The sequence below is a fragment of the Coregonus lavaretus genome, assembly GCF_964263955.1.
Source record: "Coregonus lavaretus genome assembly, chromosome: 4".
Taxonomy (NCBI): Eukaryota; Metazoa; Chordata; class Actinopteri; order Salmoniformes; family Salmonidae; genus Coregonus; species Coregonus lavaretus.
The window spans coordinates 62440484-62462852 of record NC_139991.1 but is presented as its reverse complement, the minus strand read 5'-3'; positions in this window follow the sequence as shown (position 1 = coordinate 62462852).

The window sequence follows — 22369 nt, the reverse complement described above, 5'->3', positions numbered from 1 at the left end:
TGCATACCGCCCCAACAGATCCACAGATGATGCAATCTCTATCGCACTCCACACTGCCCTTTCCCACCTGGACAAGAGGAACACCTACGTGAGAATGCTATTCATTGACTACAGCTCAGCATTCAACACCATAGTGCCCTCTAAGCTCATCACTAAGCTAAGGATCCTGGGACTAAACACCTCCCTCTGCAACTGGATCCTGGACTTCCTGACGGGCCGCCCCCAGGTGGTAAGGGTAGGTAACAACACATCTGCCACACTGATCCTCAACACGGGGGCCCCTCAGGGGTGCGTGCTCAGTCCCCTCCTGTACTCTCTGTTCACCCATGACTGCATGGCCAGGCACGACTCCAACACCATCATTAAGTTTGCCGACGACACAACAGTGGTAGGCCTGATCACCGACAACGATGAGACAGCCTATAGGGAGGAGGTCAGAGATCTGGCCGTGTGGTGCCAGGACAACAACCTCTCCCTCAACGTGACCAAGACAAAGGAGATGATTGTGGACTACAGGAAAAAAAAGAGGACTGAGCACGCCCCCATTCTCATCGACGGGGCTGTAGTGGAACAGGTTGAGAGCTTCAAGTTCCTTGGTGTCCACATCACCAACGAACTATCATGGTCCAAACACACCAAGACAGTCGTGAAGAGGGCACGACAAAGCCTATTCCCCCTCAGGAGACTAAAAAGATTTGGCATGGGTCCTCAGATCCTCAAAAAATTCTACAGCTGCACCATCGAGAGCATCCTGACTGGTTGCATCACCGCCTGGTATGGCAACTGCTTGGCCTCTGACCGCAAGGCACTACAGAGGGTAGTGCGTACGGCCCAGTACATCACTGGGGCAAAGCTTCCTGCCATCCAGGACCTCTATACCAGGCGGTGTCAGAGGAAGGCCCTCAAAATTGTCAAAGACTCCAGCCACCCTAGTCATAGACTGTTCTCTCTGCTACCGCACGGCAAGCGGTACCGGAGTGCCAAGTCTAGGTCCAAAAGACTTCTCAACAGCTTCTACCCCCAAGCCATAAGACTCCTGAACAGCTAATCATGGCTACCCGGACTGTTTGCACTGCCCCCCCACCCCATCCTTTTTACGCTGCTGCTACTCTGTTAAGTATTTATGCATAGTCACTTTAACTCTACCCACATGTACATATTACCTCAACTACCTCAACTAGCCGGTGCCCCCGCACATTGACTCTGCAATGGTACCCCCCTGTATATATAGCCTCCCTACTGTCACTTTATTTTACTTCTGCTCTTTTTTTCTCAACACTTTTTTTGTTGTTGTTTTATTCTTACTTTTTTTGTTTAAAATAAATGCACTGTTGGTTAAGGGCTGTAAGTAAGCATTTCACTGTAATGTCTGCACCTGTTGTATTCGGCGCATGTGACCAATAAAATTTGATTTGATTTGATTTGATTACCTGTGGATGTATTTTAAGGCCTACCTTCAAACTCAGTGCCTCGTTGCTTGACATCATGGGAAAATCAAAAGAAATCTGCCAAGACCTCAGAAAATAAATTGTAGACCTCCACAAGTCTGGTTCATCCTTGGGAGCAAGGAGTCTTATATCTTGGGAGCGAGTCCTATATCGACATAAGCTGAAAGGCCACTCGGCAAGGAAGAGGCCACTGCTCCAAAACCGCCATAAAAAAGCCAGACTACTGAAGAACACCATCCCAACTGTGCATGCATGGTGGTGGCAGCATCATGCTGTGGGGGTGCTTTGCTGCAGGAGGGACTGGTGCACTTCACAAAATAGATGGCATCATGAGGAAGGAATATTATGTGGATATATTGAAGCAACATCTCAAGACATCAGTCAGGAAGTTAAAGCTTGGTCGCAAATGGGTCTTCCAAATGGACAATGACCCCAAGCATACTTCCAAAGTTGTGGCAAAATGGCTTAAGGACAACAAAGTCAAGGTATTGGAGTGGCCATCACAAAGCCCTGACCTCAATCTTATAGTAAATGTGTGGGCAGAACTGAAAAAGTGTGTGTGAGCAAGGAGGCCTACAAACCTGACTCAGTTACACCAGCTATGTCGGGAGGAATGGGCCAAAATTCACCCAACTTATTGTGGGAAGCTTGTGGAAGGCTACCCAAAACGTTTGACCCAAGTTAAACAATTTAAAGGCAATGCTACCAAATACTAATTGAGTGTATGTAAACTTCTGACCCACTGGGAATGAGATGAAAGAAAGAAAAGCTGAAATAAATAATTCTCTCTACTATTATTCTGACATTTTACATTCTTAAAATAAAGTGGTGATCCTAACTGTCCTAAAACAGATAATTTTTACTAGGATTAAATGTCAGGAATTGAGAAAAACTGAGTTTAAATATATTTGGCTAAGGTGTATGTAAACTTCCGACTTCAACTGTATATCAAACCTACAGCAAGGAAGGAATGTACAGAACAGACACAGAGGGAGTGAGAGAGAGGGGGGGAGGCAGAGAGAGGGAGAGAGACACAGAGAGAGGGAGAGAGAGAGAGTCAATGATAGGCTTTGATTGGACTCTTACGGTAGGTACTGTACACCTACATCTCATCCCTTGGTAGTTCTACTGCAGATTACTTTATCACTGACCTCAACACAGAGTCTGTCAGAGCGTTCACAGTCAGCCCACTGACACCCTTATCAGATCACAGCAAAATCATAGTCTACTTGAATAGAGCAATACTCAATCAAAGTGCAATACTCAATCATGAGGCATTAAAGCCAAAGGAATTGCATAATATTAAGAAATGCTATAGTTTTTTAAATGATATGAGAGAAAAAATATTACATTTTATTTGGAACGGCAAGCCAGACAAAATTAAATCGATAGGAATGGTGGAGTTATGTCGCACATGCGGCTAACAAAAACATATGGTAATGTCTGCTCTACCCAAAATTACAACCAAATAATTGCAGCATCACCGCAAAAATGGAAGAGGAAAGTGGAAGGAGGAAAAAGTAAGGAACTTGTCTGTCGGCCTTGCATTAAAGAACATAATTGGTTAAAGAAAATTGTGATAAATAAAACAAGTTTACCAGTTTCATTTAAGGACCAAAAGATTGACAGCCGTCCCATATAGATTGCAAAATAGTTGGGAAGAGATTTTTGACGTACCGATTCCATGGCATAGTGTTTATGAACTGATACGCAAAACGACGCCGGATTCAAAACTTAAAATTTTTCAATTTAAATTATTATATACAATTGTTGCAACCAATAGAATGTTATTTGTATGGGGGATTCAATCTTCCCAGCTCTGCAGATTTGGCTGTGAAGAGACAGAATCATTAGATCATTTGTTTTGGTACTGTCCATTAGTAGCTTGTTTCTGGACACAGGTCCACGAATGGCTGAAGGATTGCAATATTTGCATGGAACTGACCCTGCAGATAGCACTACTGGGTGATCTGAAAAGTCATAGTCAATCGATCAATAATATAATATTACTTTTAGCAAAGATGTTTATTTTCAATTCACAAACTGTATGAACTATGAGAATAGAAAGGTTCAGAACTTTTGTAAAACATCACAGTACAGTTGAAAAATATATGTCAAATAGAAATCCAAGATGGATGGTGTTAAGAGATAGATGGGAGGTGTTGAATGGAGCTGAAGGATTGGACTAATAACAACAACTAATAACAACAAGATAACTAGTGTAAGACATGCGAAAATGATCGGAGGAAGTTCAGGAGTAAAAACAAACAAAATATTGACTGTGTCAATAAAATGTATATAGTATGTATAAGCATGAAGTAGAGTCCTAAGCATTGTTGTTCACTCATTTACTCCAATTAGGGAGGGGATGGTGGGGTTGGAAAGTAATAAAGGGAAATATATAAATTTTTAAAGGATATGTATGTATATATATATGTATGTATGTGTATATATACAGTGGGGAGAACAAGTATTTGATACACTGCCGATTTTGCAGGTTTTCCTACTTACAAAGCATGTAGAGGTCTGTATTTTTATCATAGGTACACTTCAACTGTGAGAGACGGAATCTAAATCAAAAATCCAGAAAATCACATTGTATGATTTTTAAGTAATTAATTTGCATTTTATTGCATGACATAAGTACAGTGAGGGAAAAAAAAGTATTTGATCCCCTCCTGATTTTGTATGTTTGCCCATTGACAAAGACATTATCTGTCTATAATTTTAATGGTAGGTATACTTGAACAGTGAGAGACTTGTCCCTGACATCCTTGGAGAGCTCTTTGGTCTTGGCCATGGTGGAGAGTTTGGAATCTGATTGATTGATTGCTTCTGTGAACAGGTGTCTTTTATACAGGTAACAGGCTGAGATTAGGAGCACTCCCTTTAAGAGTGTGCTCCTAATCTAAGTTTGTTACCTGCATAAAAGTCACCTGGGAGCAAGAAATCTTTCTGATTGAGAGGGGGTCAAATACTTATTTCCCTCATTAAAATGCAAATCAATTTATAACATTTTGACATGCGTTTTTCTGCTTTTTTTTGTTGTTATTCTGTCTCTCACTGTTCAAATAAACCTACCATTAAAATTATAGACTGCTCATTTCTTTGTCAGTGGGCAAACGTACAAAATCAGCAGGGGATCAAATACTTATTTCCCTCACTGTATTTGATCACCTACCAACCAGTAAGAATTCCGGCTCTCACAGACCTGTTAGTTTTTCTTTAAGAAGCCCTCCTGTTCTCCACTCATTACCTGTATTAACTGCACCTGTTTGAACTCGTTACCTGTATAAAAGACACTTGTCCAAACACTCAATTAAACATACTCCAACCTCTCCACAATGGCCAAGAACAGAGAGCTGTGTAAGGACATCAGGGATAAAATTGTAGACCTGCACAAGGCTGGGATGGGCTACAGGACAATAGGCAAGCAGCTTGGTGAGAAGGCAACAACTGTTGGGGCAATTATTAGAAAATGGAAGAAGTTCAAGATGACGGTCAATCACCCTCGGTCTGGGGCTCCATGCAAGATCTCACCTCGTGGGGCATCAATGATCATGAGGAAGGTGAGGGATCAGCCCAGAACTACACAGCAGGACCTGGTCAATGACCTGAAGAGAGCTGGGACCACAGTCTCAAAGAAAACCATTAGTAACACACTACGCCGTCATGGATTAAAATCCTGCAGCGCACGCAAGGTCCCCCTGCTCAAGCCAGCGCATGTCCAGGCCCGTCTGAAGTTTGCCAATGACCATCTGGATGATCCAGAGGAGGAATGGGAGAAGGTCATGTGGTCTGATGAGACAAAAATAAAGCTTTTTGGTCTAAACTCCACTCGCCGTGTTTGGAGGAAGAAGAAGGATGAGTACAACCCCAAGAACACCATCCCAACCGTGAAGCATGGAGGTGGAAACACCCTTCTTTGGGGATGCTTTTCTGCAAAGGGTACAGGACGACTGCACCGTATTGAGGGGAGGATGGATGGGGCCATGTATCACGAGATCTTGGCCAACAACCTCCTTACCTCAGTAAGAGCATTGAAGATGGGTCGTGGCTGGGTCTTCCAGCATGACAACGACCTGAAACACACAGCCAGGGCAACTAAGGAGTGGCTCCGTAAGAAGCATCTCAAGGTCCTGGAGTGGCCTAGCCAGTCTCCAGACCTGAACCCAATAGAAAATCTTTGGAGGGAGCTGAAAGTCCGTATTGCCCAGCGACAGCCCCGAAACCTGAAGGATCTGGAGAAGGTCTGTATGGAGGAGGAGTGGGCCAAAATCCCTGCTGCAGTGTGTGCAAACCTGGTCAAGACCTACAGTAAACGTATGATCTCTGTAATTGCAAACAAAGGTTTCTGTACCAAATATTAAGTTCTGCTTTTCTGATGTATCAAATACTTATGTCATGCAATAAAATGCAAATTAATTACTTAAAAATCATACAATGTGATTTTCTGGATTTTCTGAAATTACAGACCTCTACATACTTTGTAAGTAGGAAAACCTGCAAAATCGGCAGTGTATCAAATACTTGTTCTCCCCACTGTATATGTGTATGTGTATATATATATATATATATATATACACTGCTCAAAAAAATTAAGGGAACACTAAAATAACACATCCTAGATCTGAATGAATGAAATAATCTTATTAAATACTTTTTTCTTTACATAGTTGAATGTGCTGACAACAAAATCACACAAAAATTATCAATGGAAATCAAATGTATCAACCCATGGAGGTCTGGATTTGGAGTCACCCTCAAAATTTAAGTGGAAAACCACACTACAGGCTGATCCAACTTTGATGTAATGTCCTTAAAACAAGTCAAAATGACGCTCAGTAGTGTGTGTGGCCTCCACGTGCCTGTATGACCTTCCTACAACGCCTGGGCATGCTCCTGATGAGGTGGCGGATGGTCTCCTGAGGGATCTCCTCCCAGACCTGGACTAAAGCATCCGCCAACTCCTGGACAGTCTGTGGTGCAACGTGGCGTTGGTGGATGGAGCGAGACATGATGTCCCAGATGTGCTCAATTGGATACAGGTCTGGGGAACGGGCGGGCCAGTCCATAGCATCAATGCCTTCCTCTTGCAGGAACTGCTGACACACTCCAGCCACATGAGGTCTAGCATTGTCTTGCATTAGGAGGAACCCAGGGCCAACCGCACCAGCATATGGTCTCACAAGGGGTCTGAGGATCTCATCTCGGTACCTAATGGCAGTCAGGCTACATCTGGCGAGCACATGGAGGGCTGTGCGGCCCCCCAAAGAAATGCCACCCCACACCATGACTGACCCACCGCCAAACCGGTCATGCTGGAGGATGTTGCAGGCAACAGAACGTTCTCCACGGCGTCTCCAGACTCTGTCACGTCTGTCACATGTGCTCAGTGTGAACCTGCTTTCATCTGTGAAGAGCACAGGGCGCCAGAGGCGAATTTGCCAATCTTGGTGTTCTCTGGCAAATGCCAAACGTCCTGCACGGTGTTGGGCTGTAAGCAAAACCCCCACCTGTGGACGTCGGGCCCTCATACCACCCTCATGGAGTCTGTTTCTGACCGTTTGAGCATACACATGCACATTTGTGGCCTGCTGGAGGTCATTTTGCAGGGCTCTGGCAGTGCTCCTCCTGCTCCTCCTTGCACAAAGGCGGAGGTAGCAGTCCTGCTGCTGGGTTGTTGCCCTCCTACAGCCTCCTCCACGTCTCCTGATGTACTGGCCTGTCTCCTGGTAGCGCCTCCATGCTCTGGACACTACGCTGACAGACACAGCAAACCTTCTTGCCACAGCTCGCATTGATGTGCCATCCTGGATGAGCTGTACTACCTGAGCCACTTGTGTGGGTTGTAGACTCCGTCCCATACTACCACTAGAGTGAAAGCACCGCCAGCATTCAAAAGTGACCAAAACATCAGCCAGGAAGCATAGGAACTGAGAAGTGGTCTGTGGTCTTGCTAATTGCCTATAATTTCCACCTGTTGTCTATTCCATTTGCACAACAGCATGTGAAATGTATTGTCAATCAGTGTTGCTTCCTAAGTGGACAGTTTGATTTCACAGAAGTGTGATTGACTTGGAGTTACATTGTGTTGTTTAATTGTTCCCTTTATTTTTTTGAGCAGTGTATATGCGAGAAAAAAACAAGAAAAAAAACATACATTGGAAGTGATGCAGACAATTACATTGATGGAATTTAAATCTATCTACAATATTTAAAAAAAAGAAATGCTATAGATGGAAGGAAAGTAGTGGAAAACAATTAGGCAACAACAAATTCAATCCCTTTTAGACAAATTCCTGGACAAAAAACCTAAACAGTAAAACCTAAACAGTATATTTGACCTCTCAGATTCCATATCAAATGTTGATGGTATCCTAAATTAAATGTTAAAATATACAGACCACAAATTCCAATTGGCTATACTATAACATCATCCTTAGCTCTGGCATCTTCCCCAATATTTGGAACCAAGGACTGATCACCCCAATCCACAAAAGTGGAGACAAATTTGACCCCAATAACTACAGTGGGATATGCGTCAACAGCAACCTTGGGAAACCCTCTGCATTATCATTACCAGCAGACTCATACATTTCTTCAGTGAAAACAATGTACTGAGCTAATGTCAAATTGTCTTTTTACCAAATTACCGTACAACAGACCACATACTCACTCTGCACACCCTAATTGACAAACAAACAAAACAAAACAAAGTCTTCTCATGCGTTGTTGATTAAAAAAAAGAGAGTTTGACTCAATTTGGCATGAGGGTCTGCTATACAAATTGAAAATTGGCAAAAAACTACACATTTCTTTCCAAAGGGGCGTGGGGTGAGACAGGGATGCAGCTTGAGCCACACCCTCTTCAACATATATGTCAACGAATTGGCGAGGGCACTAGAACAGTCTGCAGCACCCGGCCTCACCCTACTAGAATCTTAAGTCAAATGTCTACTGTTTGCTGATGATCTGGTGCTTCTGTCCCCAACCAAGAAGGGCCTACAGCAGCACCTAGATCTTATTGTAATTAAGAAATTGTTCTTAACTGACTTGCCTAGTTAAATAAAGGTAAAATACAAAACAAAAATAAATACCTGGGCCCTGACAGTAAATCTCAGTAAGACAAAAATAATGGTGTTCCAATAAAGGTCCAGTTGCCAGGACCAGAAATACAAATTCCATCTAGACACCGTTGCCCTAGAGCACAGAAAAAACTATACATACCTCGGCCTAAACATCAGTGCCACAGGTAACTTCCACAATGCTGTGAACGATCTGAGCAACAAGGCAAGAAGGGCCTTCTACGCCATCAAAAGGAACATAAAATTCGACATACCAATTAGGATCTGGCTAAAAATACTTGAATCAGTTATAGAACACATTGCCCTTTATGCTTCGACTCCCGAGTGGCGCAGTGGTCTAAGGCTCTGCATCGCAGTGCTAGCTGTGCCACTAGAGATCCTGGTTCGAGTCCAGGCTCTGTCGCAGCTGGCCGCGACCGGGAGACCCATGGGCAGTGCACAATTGGTCCAGCGTCGTCCAAGGTAGGAGAGGGTTTGGCCAGCAGGGATGTGGGTTCGTTTCCCACGGGGGGCCAGTATAAAAAATAAATTAAAATACATGTATGCATTCACTAACTGTAAGTCGCTCTGGATAAGAGCGTCTGCTAAATGACTAAAATGTAAATGTAAAATGGTTGTGAGGTCTGGGGTTTGCTCACCAACCAAGAATTCCCAAAATGGGACAAACACCAAATTGAGACTGCTTGCAGAATTCTGAAAAAATATCCTCTGTATACAACGTAAAACACCAAATAATGCACGCAAAGCAGAATTAGGCTGATACCTGCTAATTATCCAAATCCAGAAAAGAGCCATTAAATTCTACAACCACCTAAAAGGAAGCGATTCCCAAACCTTCCATAACAAAGCCATCACCTACAGAGAGATTAACATGGAGAAGAATCCCTAAGCAAGCTGCTCCTGGGGCTCTGTTCACAAACACAAACAGACCCCACAGAGCCCCAGGACAGCAACACAATTAGACCCAACCAAATCATGAGAAAACAAAAAGATAACTATTTGACACATTGAGAGCAAACTAGAATGCTATTTGGCCCTAAACATGTAAACAGAGAGTACACAGTGGCAGAACACCTGACCACTGTGACTGACCTAAACACATATTTCCCTCAGATTACACAGACTCACAAAGAAATCAAAACATATCCATTTTTGATAAACTCTCATATCTATTCGGTAAAATACCAGTGTGCCATCACAGCAGAAAGATTTGAGACCTGTTGCCACACTAAAAGGGTAACAAGTGAAGAACAAACACAATTTGCACATAATTACAACACTGTATATAGCCATAATATGGCATTTGAAATTGCTCTATTCCTTTGGAACTTTTGTGATTGCAATGTTTACTGTTAATTTTGTATTGTTTATTTCACTTTTGTTTATTATCTATTTCACTTGCTTTGGCAATGTAAACATGTTTCCCATGCCAATAAAGCCCTATGAATTGAATTAAATTGAGAGAGAGAGAGAGAGAGAGAGAGAGAGAGAGAGAGAGAGAGAAAGAGAGAGAGAGAGACCTTTGACTTTCCACTTGTGAGGTGTGAGTGGTTTCCCACCAACCTTGGAGAGCTAGGCTTAAGAAAGACGATCATTATATATTAATAACAATGGAGACTTCTCCTCCATCCCACAGCCTCTGTTTGTGGCCCCTATTGATTTTTCACTGAAGTCTTTTGATGAGAGTATAGGGACTAACACTTTGATATTACGTTTACCGCCAGTGTGTGTGTGTGTGGGGGTTGGGGGGTGTCTTCAATGACTTTAACTTGGTTGTTTGTAAAGACCATGTGTGTGTGTACTGTGTGTGTGTGTATTCTGTGTGTGTGCGTGTACTCTGTGTGTATTCCATATGTCATAACTGTTGGTGGCATATTTCTGTTCTGTTTCTTTTCCTGATATGTTTAACCTTCTCCTCCTTGCTTGTCCTTGTCTGTCTATCTCACAATCTCTCCTCTCCATCTTTCTTCATCACTCCCCTCAATTTATTTTCTGCCACTCTCACTTTCTCTCCCTCTCTCCTGTCCTGTCTTTTTTTAACACAATCATTTTGCAAATTACAGCCCTGGCATTTTGGTAAGGGCATCTGATTCGGTTGGTTCTTCACAGCTCTGTCAATCTTTCCTTTTGCCACTCCATGCGTGAAACCTCAAAAACACGGCCAAAAGAAATGAGGAAAAAAGACTCAGTCAGAACAATACAACACACAGAGCTGGAAAAATTCGACACACACACACACACACACACACACACACACACACACACACACACACACACACACACACACACACTTACAGCCAGAATGGGCGGAATTAACATTGTTCCTGGGTACAATCAGAGAGTTAAACAGTGTTTTCCAGGAGGCTGGTCCTCCTCTCTCCTCCTCCTCCAGCTGATCAGGTTCCAGTAGCTCCAGACCCTGCATCTGGCTCCACCATGGTCAGTGTTGGACTTAGACACGTGGACACCAGCTAGCTAGCTAGACCAGTGGTTCTCTAACTCGGGTCCAAACTGTGGTCCGGAGGTACTGCAGGGGGTCCGCGACCAGATTTTATTTTTTTACAAATATTGCTAGCAATAACATTTAAACTAATTTGGCCAAGGGGTCTGTGGAAGAAGTTTAGAGGTGCAATTCAATTCAATACAATTAAATACAATACAATACAATACAATGTACTATTATTCATCTACAACACTTATTTTTTAACTCAACACTTCTTGTATTCGCTAAAAGATTTACATTAAACATAAAGGCGCTGTAATTTAAGCTTTAAAACTGCTACATATTCTCCCTGCACCATGGAAAAATGTGTAGAGTTGCCTAAAACTATATAATGTACTCTCCGATGCAAAGAAGGGGGCCTTTAAAATTGTATTTCGCAGGGCCAAAGACTTGGTTAGTCTGGCCATGCACTGCAACAGTCATAGTAAAACTCCTTGTATGCTATTTCTATCTCACTCTAAAGTCGGAGTTGTGTTCTGATTTTGAGGAGGTCCCTGATGAATTTGCTACCACAAAATGGGTCCCTGGACTTGCTGCTACATTAGCTAGCCCAGCCCTTGCTGTTACACTAGCTAGCCCACCTCTGGCTGTTACACTAGCTAGCCCAACTCTGCTGCTAAATTAGCTAGCCCACCTCTTGCTGTTACACTAGCTAGCCCACCTCTGGCTGTTAAACTAGCTAGCCCACTTCTTGCTGCTACATTAGCTAGCCCACCTCTTGCTGCTACACTAGCTAGCCCACCTCTTGCTGTTACGCTAGCTAGCCCAACTCTTGCTGCTACATTAGCTAGCCCACCTCTTGCTGTTACACTAGCTAGCCCACCTCGTGGGCAGCCTGCTACAGCTAGCTGCCAGACAATAGTAATGCAAGTGAGATATGGTGTTTTTCACATCATACAGTGCCTTGCAAAAGTATTCATCCCCCTTGGCGTTTTTCCTATTTTGTTGCATTACAACCTGTAATTTTAAATTGATTTTTATTTGGATTTCATGTAATGGACATACACAAAATAGTCCAAATTGGTGAAGTGAAAATATATATATTTTTTAATTATAAAAAATGAATAACGGAAAAGTGGTTTGTGCATATGTATTCACCCCCTTTGCTATGAAGACCCTAAATAAGATCTGGTGCAACCAATTACCTTCAGAATTCACATACTTAGTTAAATAAAGTCTACCTGTGTGCAATCTAAGTGTCACATGATATGTCACATGATCTCAGTATATATACACCTGTTCTGAAAGGCCCCAGAGTCTGCAACACCACTAAGCAAGGGGCACCACCAAGCAAGTGGCTCCATGAAGACTAAGGAGCTCTCCAAACAGGTCAAAGGCAAAGTTGTGGAGAAGTACAGATCAGGGTTGGGTTATAAAAAAATATCTGAAACATTGAACATCCAACGGAGCACTATTAAATCCATTATTTAAAAAATGGAAAGAATATGGCACCACAACAAACCTGCCAAGAGAGTGCCGCCCACCAAAACTCACAGACCAGACAAGGAGGGTATTAATCAGAGAGGCAATAAAGAGACCAAAGATAACCCTGAAGGAGCTGCAAAGCTCCACAGCGGAGATTAGAGTATCTGTCCATAGGACCACTTTAAGCCGTACACTCCACAGAGCTGGGCTTTACAGAAGAGTGGGCAGAAAAAAGCCATTGCTTAAAGAAAAAAATAAGCAAACACGTTTGGTGTTCGCCAAAAGGCATGTGGAAGAATCCCCAAACATATGGAAGAAGGTACTCTGGTCAGATTAGACTAAAATGTAGCTTTTTGGCCATCACGGTAAACAATATGTCTGGCGCAAACCCAACACCTCTCATCACCCCGAGAACACCATCCCCACAGTAAATGGTGGTGGCAGCATCATGCTGTGGGGATGTTTTTCATCGGCAGGGACTGGGAAAGTGGTCAGAATTGAAGGAATGATGGATGGTGCTAAATACAGGGAAATTCTTGAGGGAAACCTGTTTCAGTCTTCCAGAGATTTGAGACTGGGACGGAGGTTCACCTTCCAGCAGGACAATGACCCTAAGCATACTGCTAAAGCAACACTCGAGTGGTTTAAGGGGAAACATTTAAATGTCTTGGAATGGCCTAGTCAAAGCCCAGACCTCAATTCAATTGAGAATCTGTGGTATGATTTAAGGATTGCTGTACACCAGCGGAACCCATCCAACTTGAAGGAGCTGAAGCAGTTTTGCCTTGAAGAATGGGCAAAAATCTCAGTGGCTAGATGTGCCAAGCTTATAGAGACATACCCCAAGAGATTTGCAGCTGTAATTGCTGCAAAAGGTGTCTCTATAAAGTATTGACTTTGGGGGGGTGGGGGGGGGGGGGGGGGGGTGAATAGTTATGCACGCTCAAGTACTCATTTTTTTGGTCTTCTTTCTTGTTTGTTTCCCAATAAAAAATATTTTGAATCTTCAAAGTGGTAGGCATGTTGTGTAAATCAAATGATACAAACCCCCAAAAAGTCCATATTAATTCCAGGTTGTAAGGCAACAAAATAGGAAAAATGCCAAGGGGGGTGAATTCTTTGCCTATCACATCTTGGTGATATTACCGTCATGCCTCATATGCAGGAGAGAGAACCATGTTATTCCAATCTGTGTCAATAGCCCGCAAGGATGTATGCTAAGTGTGGAAACCCCTGCCAATTGTGCTTAGGATGCATTATATTTGCACAGAGCATGCACTTTTCTTATTCAAATGGGGACCTTCTCTCCTGGGGATGAAAATACATTTTGTAAGGTCATTTAGCAACTGCCATGTCTCTTGTCAGAGTAAGCATACAAAACCGACCGGCTCGATTCGGTCTTATGTAGCAAAATTTGAAATTGTGTTTTTTTACATTGGATAAAAGTAGAGTCTAAGAGCTAGAAAATGGTATATCATACACTACAGCTGCGGAACAATGGGAAAGTAATTCTGCTTTGAAAGTTGATAAACTTTTAACCTAACTTTTGAGAAAATTGCCCTTTTTTTGTTGGCACACCTACTGGAGCTCTTCTTTGTCCACACCCATTCAGCATCGTTCACACTCTCTAAAGCCTTAGCCCCACCCATCTCTTTAAGGATTCACATATGAGACATGTACTAAACAACCAAAGATTTCAAGACTAAAGGCTGGTTTATACTACGGGTGTGTTCGTGAATTTAATCTGGAGTGCCAGAGTGTGCTCAGATTGCACTCTGGGCGTTGGTAAACTCAGATCGTTGTCAGATTGTCCATTTGTAAATTCAGAGCGTTTCGCACACTGGACGCTCTGGCCGAGGAGTAGGGTTGATCCGAGCGTTCTGACCTAACAACAGCAGTCAAGCACCCAAGCTAACTGGCTAACGTTGGCTATCTTGCTAGCTACTTCCAGACACAAATAAGAGAACAGCTCACTCTGACCATTTTACTTGCCATAGCAGAGCTGGTTAGGCTGTTTTTATGTTATCCAGAGTGTTGGTGACTGCAACTGTGCTGCAATTTAATTACGCTTTTTTGCCAACATTTACTGACACCGGCCATTTTCAACAGGTGTTGGACTTTCGTAAATTTGTCAGTTATTCTGTGCTCTGGTACACTCAGACGAGAGTGCTCTGAAATCGGAGTAGATAGCCAGAGTGAATTTACCAGCTACGTCTATCGACAGTTGTCGCAGTGACATCATGAACATTCTAATGAAATGGTTACTTGCATAGCGGAGTCTTTTGTTTATAAATGTAGCTAGCTAAACAATGAACCATAATCCCAACTCATAACATTACTACCCTGCATGAATCTGCAGGTAGCTAACCAACCAGGTTCAATGTTAGCTAGCTAACATTAGGCTATAACTAGCAATGCAAATGGCTCTGGGATACAAATAATATAACTACACACAGATCATACACATAACGTTAGCCAGCGAGCCAGCCAGCTAACATTAGCTAGCTAGCTAGCTAACAGTACACTTGAACTTAAAATGAAAATAAACTTTCTGACAAAATTTGAAATGTGTAATATCTGAGAATGTAGCTAGCTAGACTATTTGACCAGTATACATGGATGGACACTTCTCCATCTCTGTCACGGATGCCATGGTTGCCCTTAGTTTGAAGATGTAATCCGGAGACAGTTGTTTTATACAACAGCCTTCTGTGTGTTATCTTTTTGACTCTGTCTGCATATTTCCAATCAAACGCCAGACTTTTCTCCATCTCCTTAGCTATCATACTCTAATTCCACTTATTTCAAAACTCGGTCCTCAAGAAAGTGGAGAGCAACACTTATGCAGTTCTACTACGTGATGTCTTTCAAAAAAGCTGCGTTAGAAAGGATTACCTACACACACTGACCAGCTCATGTTATAAACAGAAGCGTGCTACATGCCAGACCAATCCGAAGTCATCTCTTGGCATGTCCAGCCCACTCATTATCTCCGTCAATCATGGCTAGCGGGAAGGTTGCTCTCTTTTTCTGTGGCTAAACCAACTTGGCTCCTAATTTAACAATTGTATTCGTATTTACAGATGCATTCAAGTGTGTTAATAAGGCACATGAAAGTTCACAAGTTCCAGAAGGCATTTCTGCCAAATAACGCATTTTGATTTAAAAAAAGTTTATGTTCAAATGACTCTCCTAGTGACACGCAGCATATGCCTAGCTTCCTGAAACAAGTCACATATGTCAAGTCAAAGTGTCCATTTTGGCAGTTGATAGGCAGTTAATAACACAAGTGACACTGTCATGGAATATTTGATATATGGAAGTGAAGAATGTTCCATCTCATTTTGTTATACTAAATCAAAACCTATGAATGTAATTAAATGCATTTTCTCCAGGGGAATCCATGTTGTCATGCACGGTTAATAAAATAAATTAAACTAATGTTTTTATTAATGCAACTTGATGTCTCTGGCTATGTTACATTTTCCCTGCACCAATACGGATACACCTTTAATGACTATATGGAAATACTCACCCAATAGCATTACACCATCCAATTGCATGTCTTGCTGACACTCTTGCTATCTGCATGTTGCGAGTGCCTTCAGAAAGTATTAACACCCCTAGACCTTTTCCACATTTTGTTGTGTTACACCCAGAATTTAAAATGTATTAAATTGAGAGTTTGTGTCACTGATCTACACACAATACCCCATATTGTCAAAGTGGAATTGTGTTTTTAAAATTTTATTTTACAAATTAATTAAAAATGAAAAGCTGAAATGTCTTGAGTCAATAAAGTATTAAACTTCTTTGTTATGACAAGCCTAAATAAGTTCAGGAGTAAAAATCTGCTAAATTAGTCACATAATAAGTTACACGGACTCACTCTGTGTGCAATAATCATGGTTAACATGATTTTTGAATGACTACCCCATCTCTGTACACCACATATACAATTATTTGTAAGGTCCCTCAGTCGAGATGTGAATTTCAAGCACAGATTCAACCACAAAGACAAAGGAGGTTTTCCAATGCCTCGCAAAGAAGGGCACCTATTGGTAGATAAAAAAGCAGACACTGAATATTCTTTGAGCATGGTGAAGTTATCAGTTACGCTTTGGATGGTGTATCAATACTCCCATTCACTACAAAGATACAGGCGTCCTCCCTAACTCAGTTGCTGGAGAGGAAGGAAATCATTCAGGGAATTCACCATGAGGCCAATGGTGATTTTAAAACAGTTACCGAGTGTAATGGCTGTGATAGGAGAAAACTTAGCATGGATCAAGAACATTGTAGTTACTCCACAATACTAACCTAAATGAAGATTGTGCAATAAGGAACTAAGGTAATACTGCATCATGCTATGGCTTGTCATCGGCAAGGACTAGGGCGATATTTAGGATTAAAATAAATGGAATAGCTATGCACAGGCAAAATCCTAGAGGAAAACCTGTTTCAGTCTGCTTTACACCAGACACTGGGAGACAAATTCACCTTTCAGCAGGACAATAACCTAAAACACAAGGCCAAATATACACTAGAGTTGCTTACCAAGAAGACATTGAATGTTCCTGAGTGGCCTAGTTACAATTTTGACTTAAATCGGCTTGAAAATCTATGGCAATGATCAACAACCAACTTGACAGAGCTTGAATATTTAAAAAAAAGAATAATAGGCAAATATTGTACATTCCAGGTATGCAAAACGCTTAGAGACTTATCCAAAAACACTCACAGCTATAATCGCTGCCAAAGGTGATTCTAACATATTGTAATGACCCGGGCTGGGTCATAAAGGAAAAAGAGACGGACACCAGGTGTGCAGGGCAGAACACAGGTTTATTCCTAAACTGGGCTATTGTTCAGGCCACAGCCCACGCCTCTAAATTCAGAACGTACACAAATATACCATGTCAAGTTAAGGGTCACACTCATAGGAGCAGATCAGGGTCCCGAACAGAAGAGAGAGAGATGAGACAGTAACCCCTATTTATGCATTTCAAAACCCTGCGGGATTACCCATCATACCCCCCCCCCCAAACCCCCCCCCCCCCCCCCCCCCCAACCTTTCCGTCTGTCCTGGCATATTTAATCCCTGCAAGCACCCATGAGAACAATAACACACCCACGAACACAGAACACAATACTGGGTCGTTACATAGCCCCCCCCCCCCTTTCTAAACCCTAGCCCCTAGGGTTACAAAACAAAATCCTTAAAATGACCCGGAGGTCGCATCAGTCTCTTGGGCCTCCCCGTGATTCTAACCGGTGGACCCCTAGAACACTCATCTGCCCCAATGTAATTTCCAGCGCCCTCCGAAGAGGCAGCCCCCCCCCCCCCCCCAGGCTCAGGTTGCACTAGAGTCTCCTCATTAGACTGTTCCCGTGGGCTCACATCAGAGTCCTCACTCCCATTCCCTACCGTTTTCCTCCCTCTGTAGGGCGCCAATCGATCCCGGTGGACCACCACCTTCCTGCTCTGTGGGGGGACCTCCACCCGGTACATCACCTCCCCCACTCTCTCTATCACCAGACATGGCCCCACCCAGGAACTGTCCAGCTTTGGGCACCGCCCCTTCTTGCGCATGGGGTTGTGAAGCCACACACATTCTCCCGCTCCAAAGTGCCTCCCCCTAGCGCGCGAGTCGTTCCTCTCTTGCGAAGACGTGAGCCGCTTCTAACCGGTTCTGCAGACGACGAACATAGTTCGGGCCAGGCAAAACCCTGTCGTCATTATCAGGAGGGTGGCCAACGTCAGTTCGGCTGGGGTGCGCAACTTACGACCAAACATTAGTAGCGCTGGGGAGCACACAGTCGATTCTTGAACAGCCGACCTACATGCCATAAGAATGAACGGTAAGTGGGTGTCCCAATCTCTCTGGTGTTTTGAGGTAACGATGGCCAGCTGCTGTGCTAATGTTCTGTTAAATCTTTCCACCAGCCCATCACTCTGGGGGTGGAGCGGAGTAGTGCGCGTCTTCTCCGCGCCTAACCGTCTACACAACTCTGAGAACACCCGTGACTCGAAGTTTCTCCCCTGGTCACTGTGAATAGACTGTGGCACCCCAAACCGACTGATTATTCCCCCTACCAACGCATCAGCTACTGTTTCTGCCTCCTGGTCTGGGTGAAGTAGTCCATAGCAGTTAGAATCCACCTGTTACCGCTGTCTGTGGTTGGAAACGGCCCCACTATGTCTACCCCCAGTCTCTCCATGGGCTCCCCTACTGGGAATTGTTGTAGGAGGGCATGTGACTGACCTGGAGGTCCTTTTTTAGCAGCACACTCGTCGCACTGCCTACAAAAGTCCTCCACATCCCTCCTGTGCCTGGCCCAATGGAAGCCTTTACGCACGCGCTTTAATGTTTTGGAGACCCCAAAATGCCCTGCGCCTACTCCCCCGTGAAGCTGCTGTAACACACTCCCCTGCAGCCTTTTGGGCACCACTACCTGCCACGTAATTTCTCCAGTAGCTGGCTTTTTCCACCCCCTCTGGAGCACTCCCTCAGCCACTCTAAGGACTGTGAATTTAGCCCACAGTCCTTTGGTGACTGGTGATAGAGGGGCCACTTCCCCCCACGGCGGTCGTCTTCTCTCTTCCACCCACTGCAGCACAGGACGCAGCTCTGTGTCCTCCTCCTGGCGACGCCTCCACTCCCTGACGTCCACAGCCTCAAGCTCCCGGCACTCTGTCACACTCAGCTGACTCAACGTGGCGGTGACTCCCTCCTCCATGCACAGTTCTCTTTCTCACTCCACCCGTTTGGTGCAGTACCCACAGCCGTCTTCAGCACACGGGCGGTGGGACAAGGCGTCTGCATTGCTGTGGTGAAGGCCAGCTCTGTACTCCACCTGGAAGCCGTAGGGTTGCAGCTCCTCCAGCCAGAGGGCAATCTGACCCTCTGGCTCCTTGAAGGAGAGAAGCCACTGCAGGGTGGAGTGATCCGTCTGGACCACAATCGGCAGGCCCCCCAGGTAGTACTTGAAATGGTGTACTGCTGCCACGACAGCCAAAAGCTCTCTCCTTGTCACGCAGTAGCGTTTTTCAGCCTTATCAAAAGTTCTGCTGTAATAAGCTACTACGTGCTCCCCATCAGGACCACGCTGAGCCAGCACAGCCACCAAACCCTCATTGCTTGCGTCGGTGTCCAGGATGAATGGACGGTTCGGGTCTGGTGAGGCCAGGACAGGGGCCTCCACCAGGGCACGTTTCGAGGGCTTCCACTGAAAAACAGTGTCCTCCTTGAGAAGGTGATTCAAAGGAGCCGCTACCCCCACAAACCCCTTCACAAACCTACGATAGTAGGATGCCAGCCCCAGGAAGCTCTTAACCTCTTTTTTCCCCCCTGGAACTGGCCACCCCCTCACAGCCTCCACTTTGTCTGGCATCGTGCTGATGCCCTCACCACCCAGCTGATGACCCAGGAACGCCACCTCCCTTTGCATGAAATGGCACTTTCCTGGGTGTAATTTTAGCCCCGCTCCCGAGATCCTCTCCAACACTCACCTAAGTGCCCCCAGGGCCCCCTCGAACAATGTGCCGTGCACCAATATGTCGTCTAGGTACACGACACATTTGTGTCTAGGAACCCCCGCCAGCACTCTGTCCATGAGCCTCTCAAAGGTGGCAGGAGCATTACAGAGCCCGAAGCACAGCACCTTGAACTGCCAATGGCCCCTATCCGTGGAGAAGGCAGTTTTTTCACGTGCCCCTGGTGAGAGGGGCACCTGCCAGTAGCCACTGCGCAGATCAAGGTAGGAGAACCACGAGGACCCTCTCACGTGGTCTAGCGACTCATCGATCCTCGGTAGGGGGTAAGAGTCTTTAGTGGTGACAGAATTTAGGCCCCTGTAGTCAACACAAAACCTACGTTTACCCCCTTTCTTAGGCACCATGATGACCGGCATGGACCATGGCCTATCTGATGGCTCAATGAAATCAGCCCGCAACATGTCAACAATAGCTGTGTCTGCTGCTTCCCTCCTGGCAAGGGGAATACGATGGGGCCGAATTTTAATGGGTCGGGCGTCCCCAGTGTCTATTTCGTGCTGAACTAGGTGCGTTTGCCCTACCTCATCTTCCCCCCAAGCGAAGCTATCTTTAAAGTCCAACAGCAGATGCTTTAACTGTCTTTATTGTCTCTCATCCAGACCCTGACAGTTTTTCAGCCACACAGCCTCGACGGCGTCGATAGCTTCCTCCTTCCCCCCGTCGGGCTGATAGGGTGAAGAAGCCAGTGTGTTTTGGGCTACTGGGCTGCCTGTGCTTGCACCATTATGGGGAGTGAAGGCCGTCGCTGCCGGACACAACTGCTGGGATGGTACAACGACCAAGGGAGCAGCTGGGACGACCGGTGGAATTTCGGCAAGCTTGGAGGAAGACGGAGGGACAGCCCTGCCCCCTGCTGGCCCTCCTGAAGGCAAAATTCCCGCTGTGTGCCCCCCCGACAGTCTCAAAGTGCCCGAAGCTAAGTCCAACTGAGCCCCACAGTTTTTCAAAAAGTCCATTCCCAGTATACAGGGGTCCTGCACCGCTGCTACCCACACCGGACACCCCACAGTTCTCCCCCCCACAGTCACAGACAGCTGACACTTCCCTAACATGGGGGCTAGCTCCCCCGTGACAGTCTGTAGCTGGACAAGGGTCGGCTCCACCCGCACCCCAACAGGTAGTATGTCTGGTCCCACCAGGGTTACTGTAGAGCCCGTGTCGACCAGGGCCAAACATTCCACCCCCTCTGCCTTGACGATGACATTGCAGAAGTCCCCAATGGTGGTACGTCCCACCACAACTACCGGACTAGGAAACACGGCGGCAGCTACACCCTTGTGGAGCAGGTCCTCACCCTCTTGCCTGCGCTGCTGGGTACCTCTTCTGCTTACTGTGGGTTCGGGGCGGGAGGGGTGGGCCTGCGCTGCCCCCTGCACGAGAACCCACTGTTGTTTCCCGCTGAATGTGGCCAGGCTGGCTACAACCCCAGCAGACAATGGGAGTTAAGCTGACACTGCGACGTTGCCTGGAGCCCCTCTCAATGACAAGCGAAGCAGTCTTGACTAAACCGCCCAACTCATCGACCCACTCTGGTTTGGCGACCCCCGGCACCACGGCCGCCGCTGCTCTCACCTCTGGTTGACTGGCAACCTCCACTCTCACTCCCTCACCCCAGATCAGCTCCCTCTTCCTGGCTATCTCCACTGCAGCCCGCAGAGATGGTGGGTCCGCCATCTGAACATGCTTACCCAGTTCAGTGGAAGAGAGCGCTCTAATAAAACTGTCCCGTACCAGCTCGTCTTGCACCCCAATCGGCATAGTTGCATAAACCCGCCTGGTCAGGCTCAGAATACCACTTGCCAACGCCTTTAATGATTCCCCCTGAAGTCTCTTTTTATTACTCAGTTCAATCCGCAGCATGTTGGGCTGTGCGTCGCTGCCGGAACGGCCCCCCAATGCCTCCACTAGCGCATCGTAGTCGCCCCTCTCGTCCGGGGCTAGCGTTAGCAGGCATTCCAATGCCTCCTCTGCCAGGCTCAGGGCAAGCTGTAACACTTTCATCTCGTCAGACCACCTCCCGGCTCTAGCCAACAACTCGGATTGAGTGATTTTTTTTTCCCATTTACCTTGTCCATTAAACTTTGGTAGTTTAGCCGCTACCGTGGCTAATGGCAATAGGGCGCTGCCATCTCTGTTTACATAAGCAGGCCCAGCCATTTCCGCACCCGGTGATGTCCACATCCCCGTCGCCGTGACGTCTGCTCTGGTCGAGCGTCGTGAAGGAAAACCCGCCAGTTCTGCCATCTTGCTGACTGACTATTTAACTTCCGCCATGTGGCTCTCCAGCTCTTCTACAGCAGTCGCTGCCTGACCCTCCCGACCGGGTACCCCCGAGCCCACAACGAGC